At 42.4% G+C, this 13,162-nt stretch overlaps 1 pseudogene across 1 annotated transcript; it reads left to right on the forward strand.

Annotated features, from left to right (window-relative positions):
- The first annotated feature begins 1,574 nt into the window (after positions 1-1,574).
- LOC307054518 (kunitz-type protease inhibitor 2-like) lies at positions 1,575-2,368 on the forward strand (annotated as a pseudogene). Its single transcript has 2 exons — positions 1,575-1,666; positions 1,724-2,368. The product of its transcript is annotated as a kunitz-type protease inhibitor 2-like (transcript).
- The last annotated feature ends 10,794 nt before the right edge of the window (positions 2,369-13,162 follow it).

Genomic DNA, 13,162 nt, shown 5'->3' on the forward strand with positions numbered 1-13,162 from the left:
CTCCTATCCTCCCCCAAAATGCCCTCTTGAAATGGCCTGAATTTTTTTTTTTACATCCTAATAATGAAAGAAATTCTTTCAAATTTAAATTCATTTGAACAGGCATTCTTCTTTAAAATAACAATTATATCTGAAAATGTTAAGAGGTTGGCTATTAATAATCCATGTACTCATTAGGGCAAATCACTACAGTAAAGTTACTTTTTGTTTAATATCAGAGACTCTCCAAAACAGGAATGTAGGTAATTTTGGTGCAAAGAGAGCTTTGACGGGAGAAGATAGGCTTGGATGGACTGGGGCAATGTGGTAACTAGGGTAGTTAGCACCAAGCACTATGAAGTAGAAGAGAAGCAGATAAGAGAAATGAAAGGATGCTGAAGACAATATACACCAATTTACAAACTGCCTAAGATCACTTCAAGACTTAGAGAACATAGGGCTTCCCTGGTGGCGCAGTGGTTAAGAATCCGCCTGCCAATGCAGGGGACACGGACTTGAGCCCTGGTCTGGGACAATCCCACATGCTGTGGGGCAACTAAGCCCGTGCGCCACAACTACTGAGCCTGCAAGCCACGACTACTGAAGCCCAGGCGCCTAGAGCCCGTGCTCTGCAACAAAGAGAAGCCACTGCAATGAGAAGCCCGCGTACCACGACGAGTAGCCCCCGCTCACTGCAACTAGAGAAAAAGCCCGTGCGCAGCAACGAAGACCCAACGCAGCCATAAATAAATAAATAAATAAATTTGTTTTTTAAAAAAAGACTTAGAGAACATCTTCGGCTCTTGTTTCTGCACTTCACTTGCTCTCTGGTTAGTACTGTGGTTCACCTGCTTCTAAATTAAGGATTACATGATGGATTCTGGGAGGAGGCTTCTTCTGAACATGAAGTCCACTAAATACCACCACTGTGCTGCTCACTTTCCTTGCAGCCACAAAATTGTGCATGCCCAATGCTCCTGTTAGTACCGTTGAGGCAACCATTAACTTTCTGCCACTTTGGAAGGTCTAGAGTTCTCAAAAAAGTCTTGTGATGATTTCATCACCTGACTAAATTACCTGACACAGAGCTAAGAATGATTCAATGACTGCTTACAGAGTATAAAAACGGATTAATTCCACTCAAGGGGAAAAAAAATCACTGACAAAACCAAACACTTTTACTAATTACTGTATTGCCACTCCATAAACACATGGTAGCTTTTATAGTAAAAAAAGATAGTTCCACTATGCTGAATTACAGTCACTTAGTTGAATGCTAAGCATAATTTAATTTTATTAATTTTGAGGGGATTTGTATAAAATCACTCCTTAATTTTATGAAATGCAGATTAAAATACAGACTGTTTGCCATGATTTAATGCATAGCTTGTTTTTTTATTTTCCTTTCAGTCTATGTATATTTGATTAATAAATAATAAAAATAGAACCAAACACAGAAGTAGTTCTCAGCTTACCTTCTTCCAGTAGAAAAAGTTTCCATTTCTCCATGGATAAACCAATGTTTAGGGGAAGTGTGACAAAAAGTCACTTTGTTTTTATATTTCAAAAAAAAAATCCTCGGGGTGGAGCCCGTCATGGCGCAGCTGTGTGGGCTGAGGCGGTACTGGGCACTCCTCACCCTGCTGGCAACGCTGCTCCTCTCCCGCTGAGGCGGCCGACGGAGAATGTGGCGTCCATGGAAGCAAGGGCATCTACTAAGAGTGAGGTGTTTCTCCGGCCACACACAGCTGCACAGACTTTTGCCGAGTTTCGAAGAGTGTGGGGAAATGTCGGGCCTCCATCCCTAAGTGGTGGTACAATGTCACTGACGGATCCTGCCAGCAGTTTGTGTACGGAGGCTGTGGAGGGAATGACAATAATTACATGACCACGGAGGAATGTCTTGCAAAGTATGCTGGTGTCACAGTAAACACCATCGATGATCTGTCCAGGAAGGGAGCAGACTCCTCTGTCCCAAGTGTTCCCAGAAGGCAGGATTCTGATGACCTGTCCAGAGATATTTTCAACTATGAAGAATACTGCACTGCCAAGGCCGTTCCTGGGGCTTGCCGCGCATCCTTCCCATGCACTGGTACTTTAATGCCGAGAAGAACGCTTGTGATACCTTCACCTACGGCGGATGCCAGGGCAATAAAAACAGCTACCTCTCCAGGAGTGCATGCAGCGCTGCTTCGGCAAGCAGTTGTGTCCTGCCCTGCCCCGCATTAAAGCGGTGGTCCTGGCAGGGCTGTCCGTGATGGTCCTGATCCTCTTGCTGGGAGCCTCCGTGGTCTGCCTGATCAGGGTGGCGCGGAGGAACCAGGAGCGCGCCCCCCGCACTGTGTGGAGCTCTGCGGACGACAAGGAACAGCTGGTGAAGAACACTTAACGTCCTGTGAATGCCCTGTCGCCAAGGGGCTGCCCTCCTCGATCCCCCGTTAATGAAGAGAATCTGGGAAGGGAGGGGAGACAAGTGTTGAACGCGTCTGTGCTTTTTCTTTTTTTTTTTGCCGTACGTGGGCCTCTCATTGTTGTGGCCTCCTCCGTTGCGGAGCACAGGCTCCGGATGCGTAGGCTCAGCGGCCATGGCTCACGGGCCCAGCCGCTCCGTGGCATGTGGGATCCTCCCGGACCGGGGCACGAACCCGTGTCCCCTGCATCAGCAGGCGGACTCTCAACCACTGCGCCACCAGGGAAGCCCTGTGCTTTTTCAAATAGAGTGATTGGTTTGTATTTGCGCGATCATTAGGGCTTTTGGTCTGTTCGTTAATCCAGAAGGTAAGAGGGCTGCTCCCTGGTCTCCGGGGATGGGTTTGCTTTGGAAATTCTCTCAGTGAAGGGCTGTGCACGTTGCAAATGGTCTTAGCCCTAGATCGGAGTCGGTTCCTCTTCGATTTATTTCTTTGCTCCACGTAGAGTTTTCGTAGCTTATGTTGAATCCTATTGTCTCCTTTCCGATCACAAAAGTAATGTTTAATAGTTTCCTTTGTTTGTTTTCTGTTTTGTTTTCTTTTTTTAAAGTAAGCAGAAACATGTTTTTTTAATTAGGATTCTGAAAGGAAGAAGTAAAATGTACAAGTTTAATAAAAATGGCTTTCCCTTAAAGAAAAATTCTAAAAGTGGAAGGAAAAAGCAATCATTAGTTTACTTCATATATATGGTTTGACTAACTTTTAGTAACCACAACCCCTATGTTCAGTACAGATTAGAAGAAACCTTATATTCAGACCATTTTAACTCTTCAGGGGACGTGGATTCTATCGGGAATAAACTTTTAATTTTTTTAAATTGAATCAGTGTTTACTATTAAAAAATCACATGGCACTGAGAAGCAGAAAAGAAGATTTGAATAAATGGAGAGAGATATACTTGTGGATCAGAAAACTGACCCTTCAGCCATCCATGCACTACGGACTTCTGCCAGAGGTTAGCTTCCCTAAGCCTGTCATGAAATACCGACGGATTTCCTGCTTCCCTCAACTAGTCAACTGGTATCTTTGGATTTTCTCTTTCAATCTAATCCACCTGCCATCATCTCCCTGCCTTTCGAATTGTATACATCACTTTATCCCTTGAGTTTCCTTTGCCTAAAAAGAACCCTTTCTTCACCATTTTCTGTTCTTGGTAAGATGCAGCACTTTTTTCCCAGATCACACCAGCCCAAGAGTAAAGTATTAAGTCTCCCAAATCTGTATGTCTCTGACTCAGATTCGGACTCAACCCACACTTCAAGAGCTCCAGTTTCCCTGCAACAGCTTTGGGTGCCCCAACGGCTGCCTCATGGATGCTCTACAGAAAAATCCTCTTGATTATCCACTTGGTTGGCACCATTGGCTCTTCTGCTGCTGATGTTCCCTGGCGTTGCTAATGAACAAAACAGCAGCCATGCTGCCGTGGCCACCGACGGTACTATAGCTAGCTACTGGGACCCACCAACAGGTACCAGTCCTGATGGAACCTGCCGATGTCTGTGCCATGGGTCCTGTCCTCTGACACTTCCCAAGCCTTGCATCTGATGCTGTTGACACTTTCTGTTCTCAGTGTTACAGACACTATAATTCCTACACCATTTTCCACTTTAGCTACCATGCTCTATCATTCTGAGTCTGAGAGTTGGGCTGCAGAACTAAATGCATAAGCCTCTGCTATACTCAGATCATATGTCCACTACAATGCTGGCCAAATTTCCTTCAATCAAACATAGGCTCCTGAAAAATCTTCCCTAGTTTAAAAAATTAAGCATTTATTTATTCTGCCTTTTTAGGAAAAACTTGATTCATCTCCAGTTGATAAAGGAAAGCTCCTCTTTATTGAAGAATGCTAGATAGTGATAATAAATGTGGAAAGAATGGCAGAATCAGAAAATCACCATTTGGCACCCCCTGCCCCTCAATGAAATAATTGATTCAGGCAACAACTATCAGTGGATGTCAAAAAAGATAAATAAATAAAACAAATATGGCAAAATGCTAGCACTTACTGAATTAAGTAGTGGGTAAATTCTTTTAATCTTCTGAAAATTTTTTTTTCAATAAAAAGTTGGGGCACGGTCAAGTCTCTCTTAACTTAAGGTGAGGTCTTTCTCAGGAGGATTGGTGTTCCTTTATGTAAATGGAACCCTGGAGTCATCTATCCATGCCAGAAGCCAGATATACTGACTTGTGAGGTGAGCACAGCTTCAGCCTGAGCTGAGAACCCTGCTACACTTGAGTCATAGTGCCTTCCTGATGCCTTCCTTTTTCTGACCCTTTCAGCTCTGTTTCCTCCCATCTGTCTTAAGGACAACCCTTGAAAACAAATATGAGTTTACAATTGCATAGTCACAACAGGGAGCAAACCAGAACCATCTGGGGAGCTTTTTCAAAAGATACACACCCAGAGCCTGACCTATAGATATTTCCATTCGTGGGTGGGCCTTGGACACATGATCTTGAAAAAGTCTCCAGATAACTCTGATATACCTCTCTGAAAGAGAGGTGTTTCTCTGAAACTATACTTAGGCTTTTTCCTGAAGAATCTATACAAACGTCCCTGACTTACAATGGTTCAACTTAATGATTTTTTGACTTTACAATGGCATGAAAATATGCATTCAGAAGAAACTGTACTTTGAATTGTGAATTTTGATCTTTTCCCAGGCTAGCGACAACACTCTCTCTTGATGCTGGGCAGCCACAGCTCCCAGTCAGCCACACAGTCACGAGGGGAAACAACTGATACACTTAAAACCATTCTGTACCCAGACAACCATACTGTTTTTCACTGTCAGTACAGTATTCAATAGATCGCATGAGACAGTCAACACTGTATTATAAAATAGCTTTGTGTGAGATGATTTAGCCCAACTGTAGGCTAATGTAAGTGTTCTGAGCACGTTTAAGGTAGGCTAGGCTAGGCTATGATGTTCAGTAGGATAGATGTACTAAATGCATTTTCAACTTACAATATTTTCAACTTATGATTTCAACTTAGGTTTATTGGAACATAACCCCATCATAAGTTGAGGAAGATCTGTATTCATAAGAAAGGATGGGGGCAGATTTAGAAATTGAAAAGATAAATATCAACTTAGGAAACTGAAAAAAATTCAAATTGTTGGTATGGTAGTTATTAATGCTGCTCACTGATGTCTAATTCTCTCTTTCCTAAACCCAGAAAACTGCACTTGCCCCTGCTTGTTCCAAGTTGGACCTAGCTGTGTTACTCGCTTTGGCCAATGAAATATAAGCATCAGTGCATGTGTCACTTCCAAGCAGAAGACTTCAAGAGACAGTGCACAAGTCACCATATCCCCTTTTCCCTCCCTTGGTGATGGTGGAAGCACATGTTAAGATGGAGCCTCCATCAGCTGAGATCCCTGGGTGACTATGATGAAAAAGCCTCTGTCATCCCAGGACATGAAATGGGAGTAAGAAATAAAGATTTTTGTGAAAAATCATGGAAATATGGAAGTTGTTCATTAATGCAGCATAATCTACTCTATCTTGACTGATAAACTGGCAAAACTTCTTTCACGGAGCCTAAGCAAGTTAAAGAGAATCAGTTCTGTCTTCATCAATGACTAAAAATTTACAGAGACGGTGCTGATAGAAGGAAATGGGGGAGCCTTAGGGTCAGAGCTACCTAAGTTTAAATCCGTGGTGTCATTGTTTGTTGTAATAATAAAAATAGTATATAATGTCTGTGTAATATACAATTACTTTTAGTAACCACTAACACTTATGAAGTGCTTACTATGTGCCAGGCACTGTGCTGAGCACTTTACATGGATTATTTCACTTATTCTTCCATAACTTGCCCAAGGTCAGAGAGCTAGGAAATGGTGGAACAAGGATTCTAACACAGGCAATGGAGGCACAGAGCCTGTGATCTTAACCACACCTCTATCTGCCTCACTCATTTGCCTCTTCTATAAACAGAGATCAGGCAATATGCAAAAAGGTACCATGAGTGATTACTTATCATGACCTATGGGAATGCAGTACTGTAAAAAGATGGGGAGCACAGGCACAATAATCAAATGCTACATTACTATGCTTGCATTACTTAATGGCCAGTATCGAAATGATCACTGTTAACTTCTTTAAATAAAGGTTTTTTAAAGTAAAGATACAGTGTACAAACAAATAGCACCCATAAAATGCCCAATGATGTAGTAGTAACTGTATCCAGTAGCTCCAAGCCATTATGTCTTAAAGTCCAAGAAAAAAGTTTTCAAGAATAGCGAGAAGATATTTTACGCTCAGCTAGCCACAAATGATATACTGGGATCATTCATTCTAATAACCTTACATTCATACATCAATTGTTAACTACATAAGAAAACACCATTATTAAATGTGAAGCCATTGGTTCTGGGCCCTTTCTTCGTTTGTTTAACTTCCTCCTTTCTTTTGCTTCCTTATATAATACTGTAAGAGTACAAGTACAGACTTTCTACATAGATAGTCATGTCTTCTACAAACAAAGACAGTTTTATTGTCTCCCTTCCCAATCTGTATACCTTTTACTTCCATTTCCTGTCTTATTCATTAGCAAGGACTTCCAATATGATGTGGAAAAGGAGTTGCCTTGTTCCTGATCTTAGTGGGAAAGCTTCTAGTGTCTCACCATTAAGCATGATGTTCACTGTAAGTTTTTCGTACATGTTCTTTATCAAGTTGAGGAAGTCCTCTCTATTCCTACTTTACTCAGTTTTTATGATTAACGACTATTGGATTTTGTCAAATGCTTTTTTGGCATCTATTGATAGGATCATGTGACTTTTCTTCTTTAGCCTGTTGATGTAATGGATTACATTGACTGATTTTCAAATGTTACACCATTTTATATGTAACTGTATATAATTCTTTTATACATTGTTGGATTCCATTTGCTAATATTTTGCTGAGAACTTCTGCACCTATGTTCATGAGAGATATTGGTCTGTAGTTTTCTTTTATGTAATGTCATTGTCTGATTTTGATATTAGAGTAATCCTGGCCTCATAGAATGAGTTAGGAAGTACTCCTTCTGCTTTTGTCTTATGGAAGAGACTGTAGAGAATTGGTATAATTTCTTTCTTAAATGTTTGGTAGAAATCACCAGTGACCCTGTCTGGGCCTGGACTTTCTGTTTTAGAAGATTATTACTTATTCAATTTCTTTAATAGATAAAGGCCTATTCAGATTGTCTATTACATGATCTTTTGATAAGAAGGATTCATTCTACCTCTCTTGCTAAGATCTTCCATAACTTATGGCTTCATAATTTCCTTCTCAGTTTGGCATATGCCTTTTAGTTCATTGTCATCTCTTATCACTCCCACTCCCTGCATATCTGACTACTTACATTTCCCCCAAAATGTCAAGCTCTGTCATACTCCCATGCAGTTACAAGGGCTTCTCTGTATTCCTAAGGCATCCTTTTCTAACTTGTATTTATCCTACCGAACTCAGCTTTCTGCAGAAGCGTTTCCTGATGTTTCCAGGCAAGTTAGCTGCCCCATTCAACTTGTATAATAGAGAAACAAAAATTATTCTTTAAAATTACCAAAAAATCCAAACTTTTTAATAGTTATTTTAAATGTTCGACGTAATTCAAGGTATGCAATAAATAAACTATAAGATACTGACCTGGTTGTGGATTGTGTCCTTTATAAATTCATTATCTAAGACAGACAGACACACTTTGACACAGCACATCAACGACGATACAAACACTGAACAATAAAGTATCATTTCAAGATAAAGGTTAAGTAAAGTATATATCAAGATTGAAGACAAACGTGAGTATTCATTTAGGTGTATGCTTAGATGTGTCACTTATTAGGAATGCATTACAAAATGTTTGAGTCTTTTTGTTTCTTTTTATTTATCCTGAATGATTAAGAGCTTAAACTCTGAAGTCATATAGACTTCGAACAAACACTACTTATAATCTGTGAGATCTTGGGCAAGGGAGTAAACCGAGCCTCAGTTTCCTCATGGAGATAAAAAATAAACAGTAAGGGCTTCCCTGGTGGTGCAGTGGTTGAGAGTCCGCCTGCCAATGCAGGGGACACGGGTTCGTGCCCTGGTCCGGGAAGATCCCACATGCCGCGGAGCGGCTGGGCCCTTGAGCCATGGCCGCTGGGCCTGCGCGTCCAGAGCCTGTGTTCCGCAACGGGAGAGGCCACAACAGTGAGAGGCCCGCGTACCGCAAAAAAAACAAAACAAAACAGTAACTGGTAGTGATAGTAAATGATGGTACTGATGTTACTTGAATTATTAAAAATAGTGTCATTATGTAGACCTCTCTTTCATTCCACATATAGTGATGGAAAAAATATTTTTTATCATGAATCCTTAGTGCCCTGTGAATAATAGCCTGTTGAAAAGAGAACCCTTTCTCCAACATAGTGCCCCATTATTCATTTTTATAACTTTGACAGAAGTAGTTGAATATAGCGGCCACTAGATGGAGCAACATTCCTAGCAGAGTAATCCTTCCTAACCAAGAACTTTCCTTTCAGTATTTATTAAAAATAAACCATGTCTAGAAAAATAATCACTCATAATTATAGGTTACCTGGATATATTTTACAGGGAAACATACATGACTTTGAATACCTCAGAGATATTAATATGAGAAAACAAGCAGGACAAAGATTTGAATACACCATAGTCATATGTGGTATTATAGGCTGAACTGTGTTCCCCCAAAATTCATATGTTGAAATCCTAAACCCTGGGACCTTAGAATGTGACTGTATTTGGAGGTAGGGTCTTTAAAGAGGTAATTAAGTTAAAATGAAGTCATTAGGGCCTTAATCCAATACGACTGGTGTCCTTATAAGAAGAGGAAATTTGGACACAGAAGTGTACAAAGAGAAGACGATGTGAAAACACAGGAAGAAGACAGTTATCTACATGTCAAAGAGACAAACCTGGAACAGATGCTTCCCTCAGGCCCGTTAGAAGAAACCAACTCTGCTGAACCTTGATCTTGGACTTCTCACTTCCAGAACTGTAAGAAAAATATACTTCTGATGTTTAAGCCGCCCAGTCTGTGGTGTAAGAAAAATATACTTCTGATGTTTAAGCCAGCCAGTCTGTGGTACTTTGTTATGTAAACCCTAGCAAACTAATACATGTGGAAACGAATACCAGAAAGAAAACTCCATGAGGGCAAGAATTTTTGTCTTTTTTGTTCATTGTTTTATCCCAAGCACCTACAACAATGCCTGGCACATAATAGGTGTTCAATAAATATTTGCTTTGTGAACTGATAAATAAAGCAGATTAATAAAATTCTTGCCATAGATGACTCTATTAAATACCACCAGTGTTTCAGTAATGCTTTTTATTTTCATAAGACCTGAGGACACAAACACCCAGTGCTCTTACCAGGTGCTGTGGTGTAATTGGTCTGCTGCCACAGCCCAAATGTACAAAATCCACTGGTGAAACTCCTGTTATGATTCAGTTCCGGAGTAATTTCCTGAAGAACAGAAGAGCTAAGAAGACAAAAATGCTGCTGTAATACAATAAATGTGAATTCGTCCACACAGAGAAACAGATCAACCTAGTTAGACCCATCCTGGTGAAAATGCCACATACAGACATAGCTTGCTGGTACTGCTGTTCCCTCAAAAGCATTTGGTTAGCTGATTTCACTGCAATCACTGTGAACAGCCTGGAATCATAATTTAAAGGAAAAGAAAATAAATAAGGACTTTCCTCTGTTGTTCTTAAAGCATTTCTTACGTGGACACAGGAAAAAGACTAATTAAATTTCCTTCTGACTTATTCAATTATGAATTCATGGTGCATGTCTGTCTCAAACCCATCTCCATGTCTTAATGTCATCACTGTCACCATCAATCAATACTTAATTTGGTACCCTGAATATGCTAGGGAAATAACAGCAAAATAAAACATGAAAGAAATATGGAATAAATACTCTGATTTTAACCTATATGCAAATATACTTTAAATAACAACTAGAGGAAAAATTCACCAAAATGATAATAGTTCTGTTAGAGCAATAATACGAGAAGTAATTCTTTCTCTCTTCAAATTATTTGTAATTTCATATAATAAGTCTCAGGTTTTGCTTTTTTTTTTTCTTTTGCGGTACGCGGGCCTCTCACTGTTGTGGCCTCTCCCATTGCGGAGCACAGGCTCCGGACGCGCAGGCTCAGGGGCCATGGCTCACGGGCCCAGCCGCTCCACTGCATGTGGGATCTTCCCGGACCGGGGCACGAACTCATGTCCACTGCATCGGCAGGCGGACTCTCAACCACTGCGCCACCAGGGAAGCCCTAAGTCTCAGTTTTTAAAACATAAAGTTCTCAAAAAACATTCTAACTTCTAATCACTACTGGAAGAAATTTTAGGACTAGAAATTCCCCCAAAGGGAGAGGGTGATACAATAATATTTATTTTTAAAGTACATTTAATTAATACACTTATACATAACATGCATAAGAAAGCCAGAATACAACAGTTTCATGGGCAAGTGAAAGTCAGCATTTAAAAATCTAAATCTGTAAATTACCATCTATTCTGAAAGTAATCTAAAAATCAAGTCAAGGCTTGTTCTTAGTTCGGGGCCTGGAATTAGCTCCCGAACTGATGCAATCTGAAACCAGGGCCAACAAGTGTTTACCAAAGTCTTTGTCCCAAAGGGTGAAGCCTCTTTTCTAATTCTCCAGAAATGATGCTGTTGGAATTGCCTTGAGAATTGAATCAACGCAGCAGGCAGGAGTACAAACATTAAATTCATTCTGAAATATTTTCCTTTCCAGCAAAAATGCAAGCTAAATACTTTTTCACAAATTGATTATGCAATTTGTAATCAAGCCCTCCTTTATTAAAAGTTTTAATTAGCTGCCTGTGCATTTGCTCCTCATTCCTGGGAACCGCGGCGTAAACAGGAAGTTCATGCCTCTGGGGCTTATTCGTTGTGGAATGGAAAAAATGAAGCTGTGGACTTTCTCCAGGATAATTTAGAGAGAAAGGATCATTAAATAACTGTACTCCCCTCCTTATCTTCTCCAGAAGGCTTATAAACCAAGCGACTGCACAAGCTGTACTCCACCCCCAGGAATATAAGCAGTTCTTTCTCACATGTGACTGGAGATGAACTTGAGAGCTCTGCACTAGCCTTGAACCACACACTAGTGTACGTACCCCAAAGCAACGATGATCAGCCACTCTCTTAACACCTGTTACAATCGTGTGTGCTCCACTTTCTACCCTGACAACCACAAGCCTCCAGACCTAAAACTAGAAAGTCTACCATTTCAATTACCCAAACACCACAAAGTGTTAGATATTACAGGGCCAAAGGGAGAGCTTTGTGGTGATGGAATAGCTCTGTATTTGACTGTAGTGGTGGTTATACAAATCTATGCTTGAGACAAAATGGCATAGAACTATATATACATTTGCGCCACTGTCAGTTTCCTGGCTTTGATACTACAGATAAGTAAGACGTAACTATTGGGGGAAACTGGGTAGAGGGTACCTATAACCTCTCTGCACTGCCTTTGCAACTTCCTGAGAATCTGTATTTATTTCAGCATGAAATGTTTTTAAAAGTGCACCTGCTTGTGTGCATCACCATACTTTGAACGGTTTGCATTCGGACAAGCTTTATGGAGAATAAAACACAGCCTGGTTTTCAAAGGTGAGGTTTCAGCCACCACTCTGCACAAAGCGTGAGGTGGGGAGTACTCTTGCCTGTGCTTTTCCCTCCGCCTGGGATTCCCTTTCCGACCTCCACCCCACCCCACCCCCGCCAGCCCCCCTTCCCAAGGGTGGCTCCTTCTCATCTTTCAGGTCACACCTCAATGCCACCTCCTTACAGCGGCCTTCCCTTGTCCCCTTAACTAGAGTAGCTGCCCTCGGCTATCCTCTGAGTCCCCCGTGCCCTTCGTCGCGCTCTTCCGCACGTATAATGACTTGTTTACTTGCTTGTTACCTGTGTCAACTCCACGAGGGCGGGCCCCATGTCTGCTCCTTGCCCGCTCCGCCCCTAGCAATGAGCACGCTGCTTGGCGACGGCAAGGGCTCGGAAAGGATTTTATTTGAATAAAGGGCACCACACTCGAATTCACTCCCTTGGGCTCGAGGGTGGTCGCGCCGCTTTCTTCCCCTCACACCATGGGTGCTCCCAGTCTAGGGCTGGGCGCGGCGCCCTCACTCTGGCCACACAGGTGCCTCTCTGCCTCCTCCCTTCACTCGGACCCTACTCCGCCCATGGAGGGCACCATTTTCTTCTAATTCGTCTGCCCAGAAGGGGCGCCTTTTTCTTCTTCGTAGCCTTTTCTCAGGCCATCCTCTCTACCCCCTCCCCAGTCTCTTCAGCCGCAATTCCCAGCCCTGTGGCCTCCGCCCCTCCCTTCCGGCACCGCCCCACCCTTCCGGTGCTGCCCCTGGCCCGGACCCCCGCCTCAGGGGTCGCTCGCCCCTCTGGCCACGCCCCTCAGCCCTTGGATAGCGGGAAGCTCCCCAGAAGCTGCCGCGCGGGAGGGGAGGGCGGCGGAGGGTGGGGGCGTGTCCTCCTCGGTTCTGGGCGTCGATTGGCCGGGCCGCGGGCAGTGGGCGGGACTGCTGGCTGAGTCTCGGGCTCCTGGGTCGCCTCCGGGCATTCCTCGCCGCTCCCGCTCCGGCCCTGGCGACTGCGACCTGAGAGTAGCGACTCCGGTTCGGGCATA

Source organism: Hyperoodon ampullatus, assembly GCF_949752795.1.
Source record: "Hyperoodon ampullatus genome assembly, chromosome: 6".
Taxonomy (NCBI): domain Eukaryota; kingdom Metazoa; phylum Chordata; class Mammalia; order Artiodactyla; family Ziphiidae; genus Hyperoodon; species Hyperoodon ampullatus.